The following is a 19,177-nucleotide window of genomic DNA, read 5'->3' as shown; positions in this document are numbered from 1 at the left end:
TTGATCTAGGCAAATCAACATTCAATCTGTTTCTTCTACCCACAGAAGATGTGAGTTTTTAGAAGGAAGTCTTTGGCTTGGTTTTCAAGAACCATGTAGAAAACAGTGATTCCTATAAATCTGAGTAGCAGAGGGGGAGCTTACAGATCATTCACTCAACAATTAATGTGGAAAAAATCCCTTAAGTGATGCAACAAGGCCATCTGCTTGTTTGGAGGGTGGTAGCCCATGGAGGAGTCACAAATGAGATTCCACTTCCAGCATGGAGAAAAGAATCCAATTAGATCATTGGAAAAACTGTACACTCTGCCCCCAAAGCTGACCTCCCCTCTACCTCTACACCCGTGATGGTCATTGCTCCCTATGATGCACCAAATATCATCTTGTGTAGACCACAATTTCTAACCTTTCGGTTTTTCTTCTCAAGGTAGAGAGTCCTGTCTCTTCTTTGCTAGAGGTGGCTATCTTGTAGCGACATTCCAGTCATCTGAAAACGATTTTCAGAGATGAGGAAAGGTTCCAAATGCTTATTGACACAGTGGTGGTCCTTTGGACCTCATGTCATATGGTGAGGGCCACTTCCAATTTGCTTTCTGTATCAGGAAGTCTCTTTGATACTGCACAGAAATGTCTCCTGGTTTGTTTGATTGCCGTCTTCCCTCCCTTTTCTTATCAACAGGGAGATCTAGTGGCTTAGAGGACAGGGAGTTGCAGAAACGCTGCGCTGCCAACTCAAAAGAGGTGCAGTTGCTCAGAAAAGATGAGCCATCTCCTCTGTGGGACTCACAGTCTGAAAAGCGTCTGGAGGATCACATGAAGGAAGGTTCTGACTCAAAGGCAATGACTGACTGATGAATGATTATCATCACTCTCTGAGTTCTGCTTGTTGCAGTCGATTAATTTGTCAAAACCAATTATTGTTTATGCCTTACTTTATTTCTTTATGCCTTCTCTATCTCTATATATGAAAGTATTCTCTTGGTACTTTTTCTCCAGGAAGAAGAGTGGTCTAGTAGTAAGAAACTGCACTGCAATCCCAAAGGCAAGCAGTTCAAATCTACCGGATGCTCCATGAGTTTTCTCTACAATCCTTAATCATAATCCCTAGAAATAAATCATGATTTCACTGTATTTTGGAGACTTTGTCTTTGATTTTCCAGATACATGATGCTGTTTCTATCAAAGACAATTTATATTAATAATGTTGTTATTGTTAGGTGCCATCGAGTATGACTCATAGTCACCCTATGAACAGAAGATCTGAACCTAGTCCTACCCTGTGCCATCCTCACACTTCCTTACACACTAGAGCCCATTGCAGCAGTCATCTTGTCAACACAGCTGGTTGAAGGTCTTCTTCTCCTTTGCCAATGCTCCACCCTTATCAACATTATGTCCCTCCCCAAGGAATAGCAATTCCGAGCAATATGTCCAATGTATGTGAGGTGAAGCCTCATCATTCTTGCCTCCAAAGAGCATTTCAGCTGCACCTTCTCCAAGACATATCTTTTCGTTCTCTTGGCTGTCCATAGAATGTTCAGCACTCTTCTCCAACACCACAGCTCAAAGGCATCAATTCTTTTTCTGTCGTCCTTATTAATTCTCCAGGTCTCAGAATTGGAAAGACCATGCAAGATTAACATCAGAATTCCAATTCCAATATTAATCTTACATGCATATATTCTGCAATGGACCAAATCATACTATTGAATGAAATAAGTACAAACCAACTTTTCTTTGTGCCTTCAATCTTACAAGACTCACAAAAAAATTAATTTTCTAAAGGACCTTATTAATTTTATACCTTGTAATCTTGTTATTGTTGTTACATGCTGCTGAGTCACCTGTGGCTCATAGCGACTCTATGTACAACAGCCCTAAACTCTACTCTATCCTGTGTCAATCTCACCATCTCCGACACACCTGCCTCATTACCCCAGTCACTGAATCAATCCATCTCATCAAGGGTCTTCCTCTCCTGCACTGTCCCTCCACTCTCCCAAGCATGACATCCCTCTCCAAGGACTGGTCCCTCCTTGCAACATGTCCAAAGTACGTCAGACGAAGCTTCAGAATCCTTGCCTCCAAGGAGCAGCCCGGTTTCACCCTCTCCAGGACAAACCTGTTTGTTTTCCTAGAAGTCCATGGTATATTCAATACTCTTCTCCAACACCACAGCTCAAAGGCATCAATTCTCTTTCTATCATCCCTAGTCACTGTCTAGCTCTCCAATGCATAGCAAGTGATAGCAAAGACCATGGCGTGGATCAGGCGCACCTTAGTCTCCAGACTGGCATCTTTGCACGTCAGCACTTTAGAGAGGTCTCTAACCGCAGACTTTCCCATCGCAATACATCTTTTAATTTTCTGGCTGCTGGTGCCAAGAGTGTTGACTGTGGATCCAAGCAAACCAAAACTGTGAACAATCTCAATCTCTTCACTATCCATTATGGCGCTGCCAATTAACCTTAGTGTTTTTATTTAACATGTTATTCTAAAAGTGTTTTTCAAAATATTTTCAGGAAATTATATGTCAATTATATTCCCAATATATAGTAAAACTTGTGAAAAGTCAGAATACATATAAGGAAAAAGCTTGTCAGGGAAAGAAAATGCAGATACTTTCCACTAACAGCAGGCAAGGAAAGTGTAAGTTTGGCAAGATGTTATAACAAGGTCATCCTCGGGCATCCCCACTGTCCCAGGTTTCATGATAATTTTCTATTTGCCACCTGCCCTGGCAATGGTCACCTGGGCAAATAACACCAGGTTTCATATTCCTCCTAGAATCTTCCACAGTCCTTCTTTCTGCTAAGAAAATGACATTTTGACTGTCAGAGGCTTCATAGACACGCCTAAGTCACTTATCATTATTTAAATCATGCCCTACCTAGAAAGCACCCATTTCCTAAATGCTCTTATCTCATCCTGAAAATAGAGCATCCAGAGAAACAGGAGCATGAGAAACGTATCATAAAACAGCACTGCTCTAGTTAAAAAAAATCCTCACCAAAAATGCACTGAGGGAAAATAGTCAGGACACTCACCCAGCTCCCAAATGAGGTATCTTTTTTGTGGGTAGAATCATTCACCCAAGCACAATGAGAATATCTCAGTCATTCAAAAGTCATACTGTAAGAATTGAGTGCTTTAATTTCCCAAATATGTTTCTTACTTTATTTACCATGGTTTCAGAGGTTCTTCAACTTCTTAAGTCGTTAACATTACATACAAAGATAAAAGGCATTTGTCATAATTTTAGGGGGGGGGACAAGGTTCTCATTTTATTTCTGATGTTGACAGAAGTAATTCACTTTCTAACATCACAGATATTCTCAAAACTCAATTATGAGCTTTCTTGTCTATAACGCACCAGCCAACCTTATCATTCATTCTGTCTTCCAGCTCTTTGGTCACAGTAGTTCTTATCTCTTAACTCCAGTGGAAAAACTGGGCCATATGAAGAAGAACATGGCATCAGGACTGGAGGAAAACTCATCAACAATCTGTATTCTGCAGAATACCCAACCTTGCTTGTTGAAAAGGAAGAAAACTTAAAGCACTTACAGCAGAAGATTAAACACTGCCTCTTTCAATGTGGATGACATCTCAACATTTAGAAGATAAAAATCCTCACTACTGGACCAATAGATATTTTCATGATAGAGAAAAATGCTTGATGCCAGGGCTTTGAAAAGCACACCCAACAGTATAACAGACTTCCAAGCTGGTCACCCTGATGTTGTTGCTGGGTACCGTAAAGTCAGAGCCGACCCATAGCTGACCCTCTAGTGGGTTTTCAGAAGCAGTTAATAGCACTGGAGGAGACTGCCCATGCTGCCACAGAGCAGCTGGTGGTCTTGAACCATGTGCCTTTAGGACTGCAGCACAACTTCTTGCCGCTAGGCCACCAGAGCTCCCTTAGTTTTATGTTATTCACTCTTCCAGTGTGGTCTGGTTAGAGTCAAACTAAGCCTTACTTCCATCAACTGTTCCTGATTCGTTACTCACTGAGGTGGAGTTGGAACGACTCACAGCTGACCCGTGAGTGGGTACATGAGAAGAGACTGCTCATCTTTCTCCAGAAGAGCCACCGGTGGATTTGAACCACCTCTGAGTTAGCAGTGCAACTCCCAATGAATACACCCACAAATTCCCTGTATACAGTAACCCTACAGAGCACAGCAGAACTGTCCCTAGAGATTCCCCCCTACAAACACTCTTGGGGTTTTCACGGCTGTTGATCCTTATGAGAAGAGACTGCTTCAACTTTTCCTTTCACAGCAGCTGATGGGTTTGAACTGCTGACCCACTGGGTAACCTCCCACTTTAACCACTGTGACTTCAGAACGTCTTTGTGTTGGAACAGATCCCAAAACTCTTGCTCTCCTGCTTCTCAGCGTTTTGTTTTCTTTGGGCTCATTTTAAAATGTGTGCAACGACTCTTGTGGACAAACCCCTCTGAAGCTGGGCTATGCAGCCAGGTCACTCCAGGCATGAAACAAGATGAGAAAGAAACCTCTGACTACTGATTACACCCACCCGTGCCTTTTTAAGAAGCCAAGACTGCATGGTTACCTATCCACCTACCCAAATTTGTTATTATTTAAAGCTTTAAGAACAAATTTCATTTGTCCTTCTCTGGCATCCAGAGAAATCAGATGGCTGACCTTTTAAGCAAACTTTAAAATCCACCAAGCTTCCTGTAAACATGTTTAAGGACTGTGCTCACCTCATTTTCCTAGGCCTTCTATCTCTGGATGGTACAAACAGTTGGCACAGGCTCAACTGCTAACTGAAACGCTGGAAGTTTGAATTCAAACGGGGCAACTTGGAAGAAAGGCCTGGCAACCTACTTCCAAATACTCATCCACAAAAACCCCATGTGGCACGGTTCTGCTCCGGTACACATGGGTCACTATGAGCTGGGAGTCAACTTGATGGCAGTGGTTTTGGTCCATTCCTATGAGCAACACCACCCTGGTCTCTCTCTGCACACGCTAGCCATCAGATGTCACCATGGATCACAATCAGTGTCACAGGAGCCTTGGGATTCCCATTAAAGAGGCACCAGTTTCCCACACTGCTTACAAGTACACACCAAATTCCAGAAAAGCCGGGAAACACCATGCTGGCTGGTCTTCTCAGAAGTTCAGTGCCAGTTTCTGTCATTTCCACATTGCTTTGTTTTAGGTCAGTACCCACTTACACGGACAGCAGTTAGAATGATTCAATATTCTACAAGAATGACTCTTATAATCACTATCCATTCAGCAATGTGAAGTTCCGCAGTGTAACAGTGATTTTTAACAATAGTCCTAAGCAATGCTTTGTTAAAAGTCAAACCTGAAAAGCATTACTATCAATAAAACCTGGATTTAAGCTGGGTCATTAATGATGTGGAAACTCAAAGATATGCTAGTCATTCTTACTTGGAGAATGCTTCATCTACAAAGTACAGATAAGAATATATGGGTGGATTAAAATTACTTAACCATCCCCTTGGGAAACCAGTTAGTATTGCAGATTTTAAAAAGAAAGAAAACCTCTTACATTTTGTAACAGAACAGCTACTCCAAGGTTTTTTTTCTTAACACTCTCAAATCAGAATAAAATCAAGGAAGAGTGGGTAGAATATATGCATAGTTGGATGTTAGTATACAAAGGAATTTCCCTGTAATGTCAATGGGTTTTATTGTTCCCTACAACTTCTAATTATGTGGGTAAATTCTCTACTGTACAGATAAGCTATGAGGCTGTGAGCCTTCCGTCTGCCCACTGGGCCGTGAGGAAAGTTCAATTCCGTGGAGAGATGAAATACTAGTTCATGCAAGTACTAAAACAGGGTTGTAAGCAGTTTTGTGGGTTCCTGGCTTTCTGGCATGGTGAGAAGAATTCAAGGAAAGCAGTCCTTGTATTTGAGCCAAAACCTTGCCTAGCTTCTGGGTTCACCAGGGATGGGTCCAGGCCTGGCAAGGGCACCTAGTCTAGTCCATGACCCTGTCCCCTCACTAATGCTGTGGAGTGCTTCCTACACACCGAGTTTGGTCCTGCAGAGTAGATACCGTGACCCCTATTTCAGGGAAGAGGAAAAGCCAGCCTAGAGAAAATACCCCACACAGCAACTAAGTAACACCACTACCCATGCAAAGAAGGCCTGGCCTCCCAATTCTTCTTCTTTCTAGAATGGCATGATGCTCATATTATTTCTTTATGTTAATGGTGTCACAGTTAGATACGGTCTAAAAGAGCTTGACGATATCAATTCGATTTTGAAAGAATTCATTTAAAAACAAATAGCAAAAAACAGTGTGGCTTACACTATACTAATGTAGCCATATTACTGTGAGTGAATCTCCATTTCATGAAAAATGGTGGAAAAGTAATTAACTTTGTCATTAATATATTTCAGCATTCAATTTCAGAAGCGTCTGTTTATACACCATCAACCTAAGGAGAGCTCTGCATGCAGTTGGTGGTGGTTTGAATCCACGAGCGTCTCCAAGGAAACAAGATGAGCAGGTTTCCTGCTGAGCCCCTTACAGCCTCAGAACCCACTGGACAGTCAGCTCTGAGGTGCTCCTGACTCGACAGCAAGGAGGTGCTGAGAGTGTTGAGTTTCAGCGTGCAGGGCACTTGGGGAACTGCTTGATGAGAATGATGCCATTTGTCCTCATCCTCTGAGGCAGGCATTCTCCCATCTCTCTCTGACAGAGGATGTGAAGCACAGCTAGCATAACTGGCTAGGATGCAGTAAAGCCGGTGTCCAAACACGGGTGATGGGGAATTAGGCTGCACTCTTAACCACTGGACTCTCCTGCTGTTGCTTAGAATTCTGAGGAGTAAATGCAGTTCCATGGACGCTGGAGTCCCTGAGTGACGCATGCCCAACTGCAAACCAAAGGCTGAAGCTCAAATCGGCCCTAAAATGTTTTGGAAGACAGGGTCTGGCAATCTACTCAGAAATAATCAGCCACTGAAAACTATGCAGTGCAGCTCCGCACTGGTGCATATGGGACGAACCTACTGGACAGTGACTGGTTAACATGGCAGTCAAGAGCAAGCGAGCAGGCAGCTGGATGGTCTCCCCAGAGTCTCCCCCCAGGTTCCAAGAGGGACAGGGCAACTTAACGTGACATTAAGAACCGCCTTTCACATGCATTCTATTTTTGGTGGGCGTAGAACTCCTCCTGAAAAGATTGCAAGGAGGAAAACGGAGAGGTAAGAGGCCAACAGTAAATTTCTAAATGTTAACACATCTCTGTGCATTTAGTTTCAGAACACACCACTGAGGCATGCTGGGGGAACCCACTCACTCACCTTCTATACACAAATCATCTGAGGCAAACAGTTAATAGATTTCATCTAATTAGCCTATCATCTCCATTTTAAAAGAGAAATTTAGAATCCATTACACTGAATGAGATCCTCTGTAAACAATGTACTAAAACTCAGTAATTATCTCCCTCTGAAGAACTCAGTTACCGTAAAATATTTATATGAAAACTGCACGCTAGACAAAAAATTTGGAGAATGGTAAAATTGACTCATCAACAATAACCCTTTAAAATGTTATACTGAAGTATTTAAGAGAAAAATCCTATTTATCCTGGATGTCACCTATTGTTATAGTTAGAGGCTGTCAAGCTGAGTACAACTCATAGTGACCCTATGAACAAAACACCTGAACCCTGCCCTCTCCTGTGGCAGCCTCATCATCATCTCTGCCACACTAGAGCCCATTACGGCAGTCACTGTGCCTCACAGGGGGTCTTCGTCTCCTTCACTGACCTTCCATCTTTCCAAGCCTGATGTCACTTTCCATACAAGAGCCTCGCCTAGCTGCATTTCTAAAGGATGTGGGATGAAGCTTCTCCATCTTTGTCTCCAAGGAGAGCTCTACTTCCTCCAACACATTTCTGTTTGTTCTTTTGGCAGTCTGTTCGACAGTCAGTACATTTCTGATTACTTTAAAAGATACAATTTCTTATATAACCAAAACATACTGTCAATATGCCTGGTCCATGCTTCAATTTCACTTATAAATGAATTTTTCTTTTCTAATGTTGGTGTTTGCAATCACTTGTTATGCATCAGAGAGTTGGACAATGACTAGGGAGGATAGAAGGAGAATTGATGCCTTTGAGCTGTGATGCTGGAGAAGAGTACTGAATATACCATGGACTGTCAAGAAAACAAACAGATTCATCCTGGAGAGGGTTAAACATGCTTCTTGGAGGAAAGGACTCTGGGGCTTCGCCTAACATACTTTGGACATGTTGTAAAGAGGGACCGGTCCTTGGAGAGGGACGTCATGCTTGGGAGGGTGGAGGGACAGCGCAGGAGGGGAAGACCCTCTTTGAGTTGGATTGATTCAGTGACTGGGGTACTCGGGATGGGTGTGTCAGAGACAGTGAGATTGGCACAGGATAGAACAAGTCTTAGATTTGTTGTACAAAGGGTCGCTATGAGTCATAAGCGACTTGGTGGCACATAACAACAACGTTGGTGTTTTCAAACCAGAATTCAAACAAGGACACTGACTATATTCAGTCGCTCTATTTCTTAAAATATCAAGACCAGCCCCATTCCACTGAGTTAATCCCAGCTCCAACACAGATTAGACTAAGTGGCCTGTATGATTTCCAAGGCTACACATCTTCAAACAAGCAGATGGTCTCATCTTTCTCCTCCAGGGCAGCTGGTGTGTTTCAACTGCCCCCTTTGAGTTCACAGGGGTGTGCCACCAGGAGTCCATTTCCCTCTCTCTTCTGCCCCTTTTAATATACTGCAACCCTTCCTTAACCTCAACCACCTCCCCCTGCTTTCTTTTCATGCAACTGAGTTCATGAAGAAACCAGCTCAGCTGGACACACTGTGTCTATTCACTTCATGCTTGCAAATACTGTGTGCTACAGAGCACACTGGCCTGACCGATACCTTCTGGCCTCAGAATGGGTTTTCAGTTCTCCTACTTTTGTCTTCAAAGAGGGAAACAACAACATATGACACATCATACCAGCAGCTGTGTTTGTCTTCAAGAAGTTATCTGCATTACTAGGGACTAAATACGTCTGTTATTACAATGATGCTTAATTACAGTGGGAAGCACACTCAAGCCCCATTTGAGAAACTGGTAGGAACCCAGCCAGCCCACCTCTTTGCCCCATTACAAAGGAGGCCCCAGCACCAGGCCTGGGTAATTATCTCCAGAACAGAGCTGCCCATTGTCAGTTCTGGAGTCTGGGGAACAAGTCCGTGAACAGACGACCGTGGGGCGGGGGAAATCAGTGTGCCTGATCACAGAATGTGCTCAGCTCATTTTCTCTGTCAGGGGGTTTTAATTATTTATGATGAGGCTCCATTGCCTGTTTTGTAACAGTAATGAAGTCTTAAGAACATGAAACCCCACTGCAGCAGGGCTGGAATAGTCAATCTTTGCTGAGAGCAGAGGAGGGAGGCCAGTGCCTCTTTGTGACTTTCTGTGACCAGGAAACTGACAATTCTAGAGACACACACCCAAAAAAGTGAGGACTAACCAACTGTAAATGGCAAGTCCACTTCTGTCAATGAAGCTGCCAGAGGCAGAACCACTCGGGGATTTGATTTCCTTTCTTCCAAGCATCTGCCCTCACACTACATGCCCTGAGTCCCTGGGCTGAGGCCAAGGGCTGGCTGTGCCGAGGCCTGGAGAAGGACTGTGTCCCCAAAGAGTCTGGTTAAGACTGTCTATTTTTCACACTCTGGATTTATATTCTATGACTGAAACACCAAAAGAGGCAAGTGTGAGTAGAGGGAGGCTACATACAGGGACCTGGGATGTGGCTACAAGGGCCCAAGACAGCCAGGTCCCCACCGTGAGGGCAGAGGACAGAGCTCACTAGAGCCATGTCTCCCACCCCACCACTCCACACTTAGCAGGTCAAACTTGCCATTTAAAGTAAAAAATTTGGTGGGGAGGGGAAGCACTGCAAGACAGCTTTCATTTAGGAAAAGTCAAGAAAATGGCATGTGGGCTAGAGGTGGAATGGGACTATGTCTCCAGAATGATCACACACCCAGAGTCCATGGGAGAGTGAGGTCCGGACAGGCAGGAGGACAGAGCCGCTCCTTATTGTGCAGTGGCCGCCTGCTCTGAGACTGGCTCACCCACGTCGCTGCCCCATTTCTCTTTAACCTGAGGTCACGCGCTCCATGCAGCACATTCCTGTTACTGGCTGCTAATACAAGGCGCTACACACACTGGTCATCTCTTCTTCCCATTCACAGATCAAGTTCCTGGGGAGGAAGGATGGATGCTACTTAGCCCCAAGCTTTTCACACCATAGGCACTCTAAAGAACAACTTTACCAGAAAAAGGCCTCTGAGGTCTCTCTGCTCTCACCTCACGCCCACGAGGCCCCAGCTCAGCCAGTGTGCTGCCTCCCCCGGAGCACGGATCACACCACACTGCAAGTGTCCACATTGCTTGCCCGTGCATGCAGCCAGAAGGTGAGCAACTCAAGGGCAACAATTCCATGTTATTTACTAATTACCAGTGTACTGTTTAGCAGTATCTGGCACAGAAGTGCTGCACCATGAACAAATGAATGAATGGATGAACAAGACAGAGAAGTCTATGGAGCAGGGGGAGGAGAGCTACATCTCTTCCCAATAAAAATATAAATAAGAAAAACTGAGCCACAATTCAGTAATTCAGAACTGAAATATTACCAAAAGTTCATTGCTATCTTCAGAGGGTCCAAGTGATTATGTTTAGTGCTCAGCTCCTAACTGGAAGGTTGGAGGTTCAAGTACATTCAACGGTGCCTTGGAAGAAAGGCCTGGTGATTCTACTTCGGAACACTGAACCATTGAAAACCCTACGGAACAGAGTTCTACTGTGAGGAGGAGGTGATCTGATGGCAGCTGATACTTGGAAGAGTGTATCATATGCCTCTAGTATCTCTCCTTCCATTCAGTTACAGTACCCATATAACAATTTTTTTCACATCTTTCGTGTATTGTTCTAAGGTTATCTTGTACAAAGCTGTTGTTGTTATGTACCACAGAGTTGGAAGCAACCCATAGCTGACTCTCCAGTAGGCTTTCAGAGGCAGTTAATCGCACAGAGCAGCCGATGGGTTCAAGTCATATGCCTTCGGGACAGCAGTGCAGCTTCTTGCCACTAGTTGTTCACAATTTACATTTTGAAAAACAAAATAAATATATCATGCATACCTTTCCAGGTTAATATGCGCAGTTCTACTTTATTATTTCTTTCAGCTACAAAGAATGTGGGACTATTTCCCTGCTTAACTATTCCTTATGGCTACAGATTTGGATCATTCCCAAGTTTTTACTATCATAAACAGTTTTGTGATGAATTTCATTCTGTGTGTTTGTGTGAGAAAGACAGACAGACAGGCAGGCAGAAAGGCCGATAGAAGAGCACAGGCACCACTATCGTCCATATACAGACACCAGGCACACAGGCTTTTGGACACAATGTTGTACAGATACTGTGCTGTTCTGAGGGAGATCAGAGTTTGGTGAACATTAGCCAAAGAACCACATCAGCAAATACTGAATCACATAACAGGATAAGTGCTTAGAAAAGAAGGAAGAACAGGCTGGTGGGTGTGTAAAGGTCAAGCCTGGAGAGGCCATGGCAGGAGCTCAGAGTGAAAGACCATTTCCAACTGGACCAAAGAGAACACCTGCAAAGAACTGAGGCTTCTCACCATTTAATCGGCACGTCAGTCTTTAACATGTTTGTTGATCACACAGAGCATACATGAAACCTGCTACACACTGTCCTTCCCACAGGAGCCACACAGGCATGGCAACGCCGCCAAAGAGCTCGCCTCCGAGCCGACCAACTGCTGCCAAGGGGAACTGCTAGCTTAACGACAACGTTGTTTTAAATATATTTGACTTTTAAAACTATATACTTTATTTCATGTTTGCCATCCTGACCACTGTAGGGTTTGCCTTTTTCAGACCTTGAGAGCCCACTTGTGCACTGGCTGGGCTCACTCTAAACTTATTGCCTTCAAGTCAGGACCAACTCATAGGTAATCCTCCATCCAGTTTTCTGATGCTGTAAATGCCATGAGCGGAGGCTGCCCATCCTCCTCTTGTGGAGCTGCTGGGAGAGGAATTCCACTAGAGAGGAAAGACCTCTGTGTTCACAGCACAAATTCCTACAGACTAGGCCACCAGGATCCCCTTCAGAGAGGAAAACCCCTCGAAGCTGTATTTAGACTGAGTCAGACTCTGTGGCAGCCATAAGTTCTTCATTAGGTCAATTCAGTGGTCTCCGAACTGTCCACGGAAAAGCTGTTAGCAAGTGCCATGGTCGGATGAGACACTTGTACACATCACTCGAAGACATTAAGATGTTTTCTTGCAATAGAAGCTTATAGCTGAAATGAGATTTAGGGCCTATCCTGTGACTTTAATTATTCATCATATACCTGTTCTCAGTTGTCATGGAAAACTGTGGACAGCTACATGGAATCTCTCTACCCAGGAGGACAGGCTGATACTATCTACCTGTGGATAGATACTGGGTGCACAGGCTTGCTCAGCAATGCTCTTCAAATCAGCCTCCTGCCTTTTCAAAAGCTCCCAAAGGTCTGTACCCCAGGCAGTTTGCGCCTTCACATTTTCCCCAACCATGAAGCCTCCACCCCTCACTCATTCCCTCTCTCTCAGCAGAGGGAATTCGACTGTTAAGTGCGGCCTCATTCTTTACTGGAGTTATAGGGTGCTACAAAGAGCTGCTAACTGCGTTGCTAACTGAAAGCTCAGAGGCATCTGGAAGAAGCCCAGGCAAGAGATTCTCAGAACACCAGCTACTGCACACCTTACGGGGCACAGTCCTACTCTAACACCTGCAGGGTTGCCGGCCATCAGAATCAACAGCTAGCCGCTGCTGCTTCTCACCTTCAAAATGTTCAACTTCACCAGTTTTCTTTCCACTTCCAGCAATTTCAAGAGAATGAACATCCTGCTTCCTGTTCCATGTTCTTACACAGTCAACAATTTCCTTCCTTACCAGCAAATTTCCACTGTCCTACAAATATATTCCGGCCTTTTCCAAAGTTAAAAAGTCAAACAAACAAACAAAAATGCTTATCTGAATCCCATTTCCAACTTCCCCTTCAAGTGGTAATTTCTGTCCCATCTATCCCTCCCTTCTCTTCTTTGTCCTGACTGGGATCCTCATCACCCCTCACTTGGCGTGTGTCCCTCTTGCTCCCAGGCAGTCCTGGCCCTCCAGCCCTGCCCTGATGCCCATATTCTGCCAACAGCCTCACACCTTCTCCTTCTCTATTCAGAAGCTCTGGTGGTCCCTGCTGCATTTAGAATCGAGTTCTGAAGTATAGAGTTCAAGGCTCTTTGCAATTACACGTCCCGGGTCCTTTTCTAGCCTCACCTCCACCACATAACCTGACCCACCACCCAGCTGGTGACCACAGTTAAGACAAATTAGTACAACTATCCTTGATGCACTCTGTGCTCTTTTTAACCTGCAAGAAGCACTCATAAACTGTGTTAATTATGTGTCACTAAGCAAAAGGTAGGTGGTCTGAATCCTCCGGTATGTGTGTGGAAGAAAGATGAGGTGGTGTGATCCGATCCGTTAGCAGACAGGGTGTCACCGTGACTCAGAATCAATCATATGGCTAGAGGTTTGCTTTGCTTTTTCTCATTCTGTACCTCGTGTTCGCTGCTTTGCCCTGCCTTTCTTCCACAGCTCAGAGCCTTCTCCATCTTGAGGAACGAATGACGTATCACCTTGAAGATGAAGTCTCTCTCAGCTCATCCCAAGCTAGTGCCTCCTGGTTCCTCCTCCTGCGGTCACCAGCATGGAAATTGCACTTTATGACCTCTCCATGTACATATGCATAGAAGTACGCGCCTCAGAGTAGTCGACAGCTGATTCCTTTTCCCCCCAAATGAAATCACCAGCGCTTTCTTTGAGACCCTTCTGGGTGGGCGTGAACTGCTGAGCATTCCCTTAGCAGTCAAGTATGTCAGTGCTTTGTACCAAGCAGGGTCTCCTTGGCTCCCACAGCAACTTGTAAATAGCTATGCCATTCTGTAACAGAATATCTCAGGAGTCAGAGACTGCGCCTTACACAAACAGCCGTGCTCTTCGCAGGGCCAGCCCACAAATCCTGGATTTGAGCCCATCCACTCTCTGGTTTTGTAAATTCAGCATGTTGTTGTGCCACTGAGTCGCCTGCTACTCACCCTATGTACATCACTCCTGAAAGCTGCCCTATCCTGAGCCAATTTCATCATCTCTGACAGATATAATCCCATTGTCCAGTCAGTGAGTCAATTCATCTGATCGTGGGTCTTTCCCTCCTGCACCGTACCTCTACTCTTCCAAGCATGATGTCTCTCTTCCTCGTGGCCACATGCCCAAAGTAGGTGAGACAGAGCCTCAAATCCTTGCCTCCAGGGAGCAGTCCGGTTTGACCCTCTCCAGGATAGACTTGTCTGTTCTCCTGGCAGTCCAAGGTATGTTCAACACTCTTTTCTAGCACCACAGCTCAAAGGCATTGATTGATCCTTCTTCTATATCCTTTGTTACAGTCCAGTTTTCTGTCAAGTTAACTAAAATTTCTGAATTTAGTTCACATATGTCTACAGCTCTGCCATTTCTGTGGAGTCTGAAGTGACTCACACCTGACTCCCTATCAGCTTTCTGAAGGAGATGCTGGTAGATTTGGATCTCCAGAGAGGTGCCACCATGGAGTCAGCACAACTCCCTAAATAGGGCTGAAAATAATATTAATAAAAATTAAGGTCATTGCCATGGAGTTGGAAGCAGCTCACAGCTGACCCTCTGGCAAGTGGATTTTCAGAGGCTGTAAATGGCACTTTAGGAAAATGCCCAAGTTTCTTTCAAGGATCACTCGGTGGATCAGAACGGCCTGTCTCTGAGATGGCAGCACAACTTCTCACACAGGCCACCAGAGCTCCTTCATACCTCATATTAGGATTGGATTTATAACTCACTGAACTAAGCATTTAAAACTCAGACCTGCAGGATCTAGGAAATACTTCAATCAAGGGCTTCAAACCAGTTCAATCAAGGCTGATGCAGAGAAACAGGCACAGAGTGGGATTTGTAGACTGTGGGTGTAGCAGAAGGATGACAGAATGAGGAAACGCTGGTGAGATCCTGGGAAAGGGCCATCTGAGGGTGGCACAGTGTGCCCTGTCTGGAGCCTGATGAGGGAAACCAGATCCCTGCCAGGTACGGAGCAGCTCAGGCCGCAGGCGCTGGGGTCCAGTCCTGACCATTCAGAGATCTGGTTGCTATGCAGGGCACACGCTGCCCTTGTTTCTAACAGGGTGTTGACCTGTAATTTTCCCCGTTTCAATATGCCCACATTCTACAAATCCAGGTCCGTTCTGTGCTAGCTTCCTCAGCCATGACAAAACCAGAAACAACCAGTTTGACGCCCTGCTTCAAGCCATGCCTCTAAGAAGTGGTTTCGGGTTATATTTCATCTTGTTCTTTTACTAGTTCTCACTAGTTCTGCTATTAGTTTCAAACAATATACTGCCTCGGTGAAGAATATCCTCTTCTCATACCTAAACTATACGCATAAGTTTGAACAAGAATGCTCTTTATTATTATGACTTTGGCTATTAACAGTAGAGTCTTTCTTAGCTTGAAACTTCATCCTTACTGCTGATGTACCTGATGAGAACATGACTACACAAACAGGTTGAGAGGAACACTCTATAGGCCATGGGGATAAAAGACGAGACACGTGGACTAATAAGGCATACCAGCTAAAATGTTTACTTTAAAGCTGCAAAAAAGGAAAGTGAGAATGTTAAAAAATAAAAATGATGAGCTAGATTGTTTTAAAGAAATAATCCACGCAAAGGTCAGAAGTGATGTGTTCTGAACTGAGACTTAAGAATGAGGTTTATCAAATCTAAACCGATACAACATTAAAGACCAGACCAGACGGGATACATTTGGAGAGCCACTGTAAGACTTCCTCCAAGTTTGGCATTGATGGTGCTGGAAGGTGGACAGCTCTAACAGTACTCGACTCTAGAAACACAAGCCAAGTTGCTTCATTTCACAGGCTTCTTTCACTTCACTTCTCACCTCAATATGCAATCTTGGAATTTCTGCTTTAAAAATTGTGCAATCTGGCCCAGACCAAACCATCACGCACAGCTCATAACCGTAGAGGAAGTAAAATTCATAGCTGTCATCACTCTGCAGACATCCATCATGTTCTACTAGGTGGAGACGTGAACAAGGCCAGGAAAAGAAGCCAGCCTTCTAGCTCCTCAGGACAGAGCTGGAAGGTACAGTGAGCAATGCAGGTCACAGGTCATCAGGACAGAGGGTCAACTCAGCTGACCAGATCACATACATATTCACAGAAGACAAGCAGACTGGACACAAAGTGTAGGCTGAGGAGCCCAGGTCCAACTCCGGGCAAGCAGGATTAGGAACAAACACAAGATGGAATGTAATGCTCAAGGCGCCTGAAGAAAACCAGCACCCTAGAGTCAGAAAGCCTGGCGCTGAGAGGCAAGACACCATATATGCTCTTTAAAAACAATTACTTCTCCTCAGAAAGATTTTGTTACCTCATCTATGGCAAGGAGAAGATTGTAGCAGGAAGCACAAGCAATAAAATGGGAGCCTTTTGGAAGGACCTAGATTACTGGGGAGCTCTGGTGGCCTAGGGGCTAAGAAGTTGTGTCACCTACGCAAAGGGAGGTGGTTCAAATCCACCAGCTGCTCCTCAGGCGAAATATGGGTAATCTCCTCCCATGCAGTTTACAGGTTCTGAAAACCCACTGGACCATCAGCTTTGATCTGACTCTAATTCAATGACAATGACACAGTGAATGGAACAAATGAACAAAAGTGAAGTTGTCATTAATGTTCACTCCCTTTACTTTCCTCAGGAGTTAGGGGTGACTTCTTCCCTCATATTCACAGGTGAAAAGTTACCAGTAAATAGTAAAAAGCAAAGTCTTTCTGACACCAGCCTGTCTGGTCCAAGGCTGTCACTAAAGTCCAGGTGAATATGTCTTACTTTTAAATGAGAGGGTGGGGAGAGGTAAAAGTTCTAAAGCACAATGTCACAATTCTAATTCCAGCTGTGGGCTATATGGCTCCTGTTTTCGGGAAAGGCAAAACCAAAATGGAGCAAACAAAAAAGTCCCGTCAGAAAAGGTTCAAATAGCAAAACAGAAACGCCCCTGCTAGGACTGTGATGGGCTTACTTCCTCACTTGGCATATCTATTTGGATAATTTGGCTTTTCAGCAAATCCAATCAGACTTGCTGACCTAAGATAAAGCCAAGCTCTCTGGCCCACGAGGTTGAGCGATTTGCTGGAACAAGTTCACAGAAGATGGACAGTGCATGTTGCCTCTACTGGACCAAAAGCCTGACCCAGCCTATAATTCTGGCGTACTTCTGCTTTCCGTTTAGATGAACACCTAATGGTGAAGACCATTCCAGACAAAAAGGAATTCTGGGATGGAGTTCACATTTTTTTTTTTTTATGATTTCTTTGGGTTGGTTTTGTGTGTGTGTGTGGTTTGGTGTTTTTTTGTTTGTTTGTTTTTCTTTTTTTTTTTTTTTAAACAACAAGGTTCACAAAATAATTACAATTTAGGTCTAATAATTAGCAAGTCTTTTGGGACTGACCTAAATTCAAGGGTGCCTGCCTTAACACCTGCTCAGGGAAACCTGGTGGTGTGGTGGTTAAAGCACTCAGCTGCCAATCAAACAGCTAACAATTCAATCCCACCTGTCAACCTGCTGAGTGTTGTGCTGCCTGCCCTGAGGTGGTGCATCCATCAGGGGTTCCACAGGACAAAGGGCGGTGGAACCCCTGGTGGACAGGCAGCTGTGGGTTCCTATACGGTCCTTTCTAATTGGAACTAGCTTGATACTGGCGTGTTTGGTGAGGCTGTTTTACATGCTTTTCACTCTAGAATGCTATCAACAACCACACCTGAAAACAACTGTTCAGTCTGTGACAGGATCTCCAAGGAAGCAGCTAGATTCTATAGAGACTCACTTTTTAAAAAGACACAAAGAGCCGCATACTCACAGAACTTTTAAGAAATGAAATGGAGAATACAATAAAGTCCAAAATAGTAACACAGTATCATTGGGAAATTTTCTAGTCTGCCTGTATCATTCTACTGCTCACCTAAACAAAGTTCATGGTCAAATTAATTATTTTTTTTTAATCGTAGAAAATGCTGCACATCTTTTTCCTCCTGTTCTGAAATTAAGAGCAGGAGCCCTGGTGCTGCTGTACGTTAAGGAGGGGGCTGCTGGTCACAATTTCAAACCTGTTATTCAAGGCCAGAAAGAAGGTGAAGGTGGTCTGTCCTGGGATGCGATAAAAACTGATGGGGCAGCTCCCCTCTGCCCACACAGGCTCTGAGTCACACGAGGCTTGACCACAGTGGGCATATTCTTGGGGGTGGAGGGAGAGCTAAGAACAGCCCAGCTTTCAAGAACTCACTCTATTACCAAGAAATAAAAACTGACAAGATATAAAGAATGATGAACACAAAAGTTTTCCTATTTCTGAGTGTGGACCTCTGACTAATCCTGGGTTATTGGGTATGCTTACGACACATAACATTGTCAGTATTAGTAATCGGTATGATCATCTGTGGGTCTACCACAGCAATTTACAATTATAGAAAACTGTTTCTATCACTACTATTACTGTTGTTATGCTAATCATAAATTCACAGATTAAAATCAGAGCCAACTAGTCTTTATTTTTAAAAGTCAGCTAAATGCCTGGCAGCGTACATCCCAGGTGACAGCTCCCTGTCAGCCTGGGCCAGCGGCCTCCCAGATGATCCTGGGTCTTCGTTAAATCTGCGAACACTACACCAGGCTATCTGTGTTTCATTAACTATGTGAAGGCATTTGACTGAGTGGATCACAACAAACTGTGGCTAACCCTAAGGAGAATGGGAATCTCAGACCACTTGATTGTTCTTATGCAAAACCTATACTTGGACCAGGAAGTAGTCCTCAGAACAGAGCAGGGAAACACTGCATGGTTCAAAATCAGGAAGGGAGTGCATCAGGGATATGTCCTGTCCCCGTATCTTTTCAATCTATATGCAGAACAGATCATTCGGGAGGCTGG

The 19,177-nt window shown here is 44.4% G+C and overlaps 1 protein-coding gene across 1 annotated transcript in view; it reads right to left on the bottom strand.

Moving 5' to 3' along the window:
* Window positions 1-19,177, bottom strand: part of LOC102871786 (guanine nucleotide-binding protein G(q) subunit alpha-like) — a 398,536-nt gene that overhangs the window by 221,941 nt on the left and 157,418 nt on the right. The window lies entirely within an intron of this gene.

This window comes from Elephantulus edwardii, unplaced genomic scaffold (genome assembly GCF_000299155.1).
Source record: "Elephantulus edwardii isolate Elephantulus edwardi_28Jun2011 unplaced genomic scaffold, EleEdw1.0 scaffold00108, whole genome shotgun sequence".
NCBI lineage: Eukaryota > Metazoa > Chordata > Mammalia > Macroscelidea > Macroscelididae > Elephantulus > Elephantulus edwardii.
The sequence above is the reverse complement of the archived record's forward strand: the minus strand, read 5'-3'. Positions and strand labels throughout refer to the sequence as shown.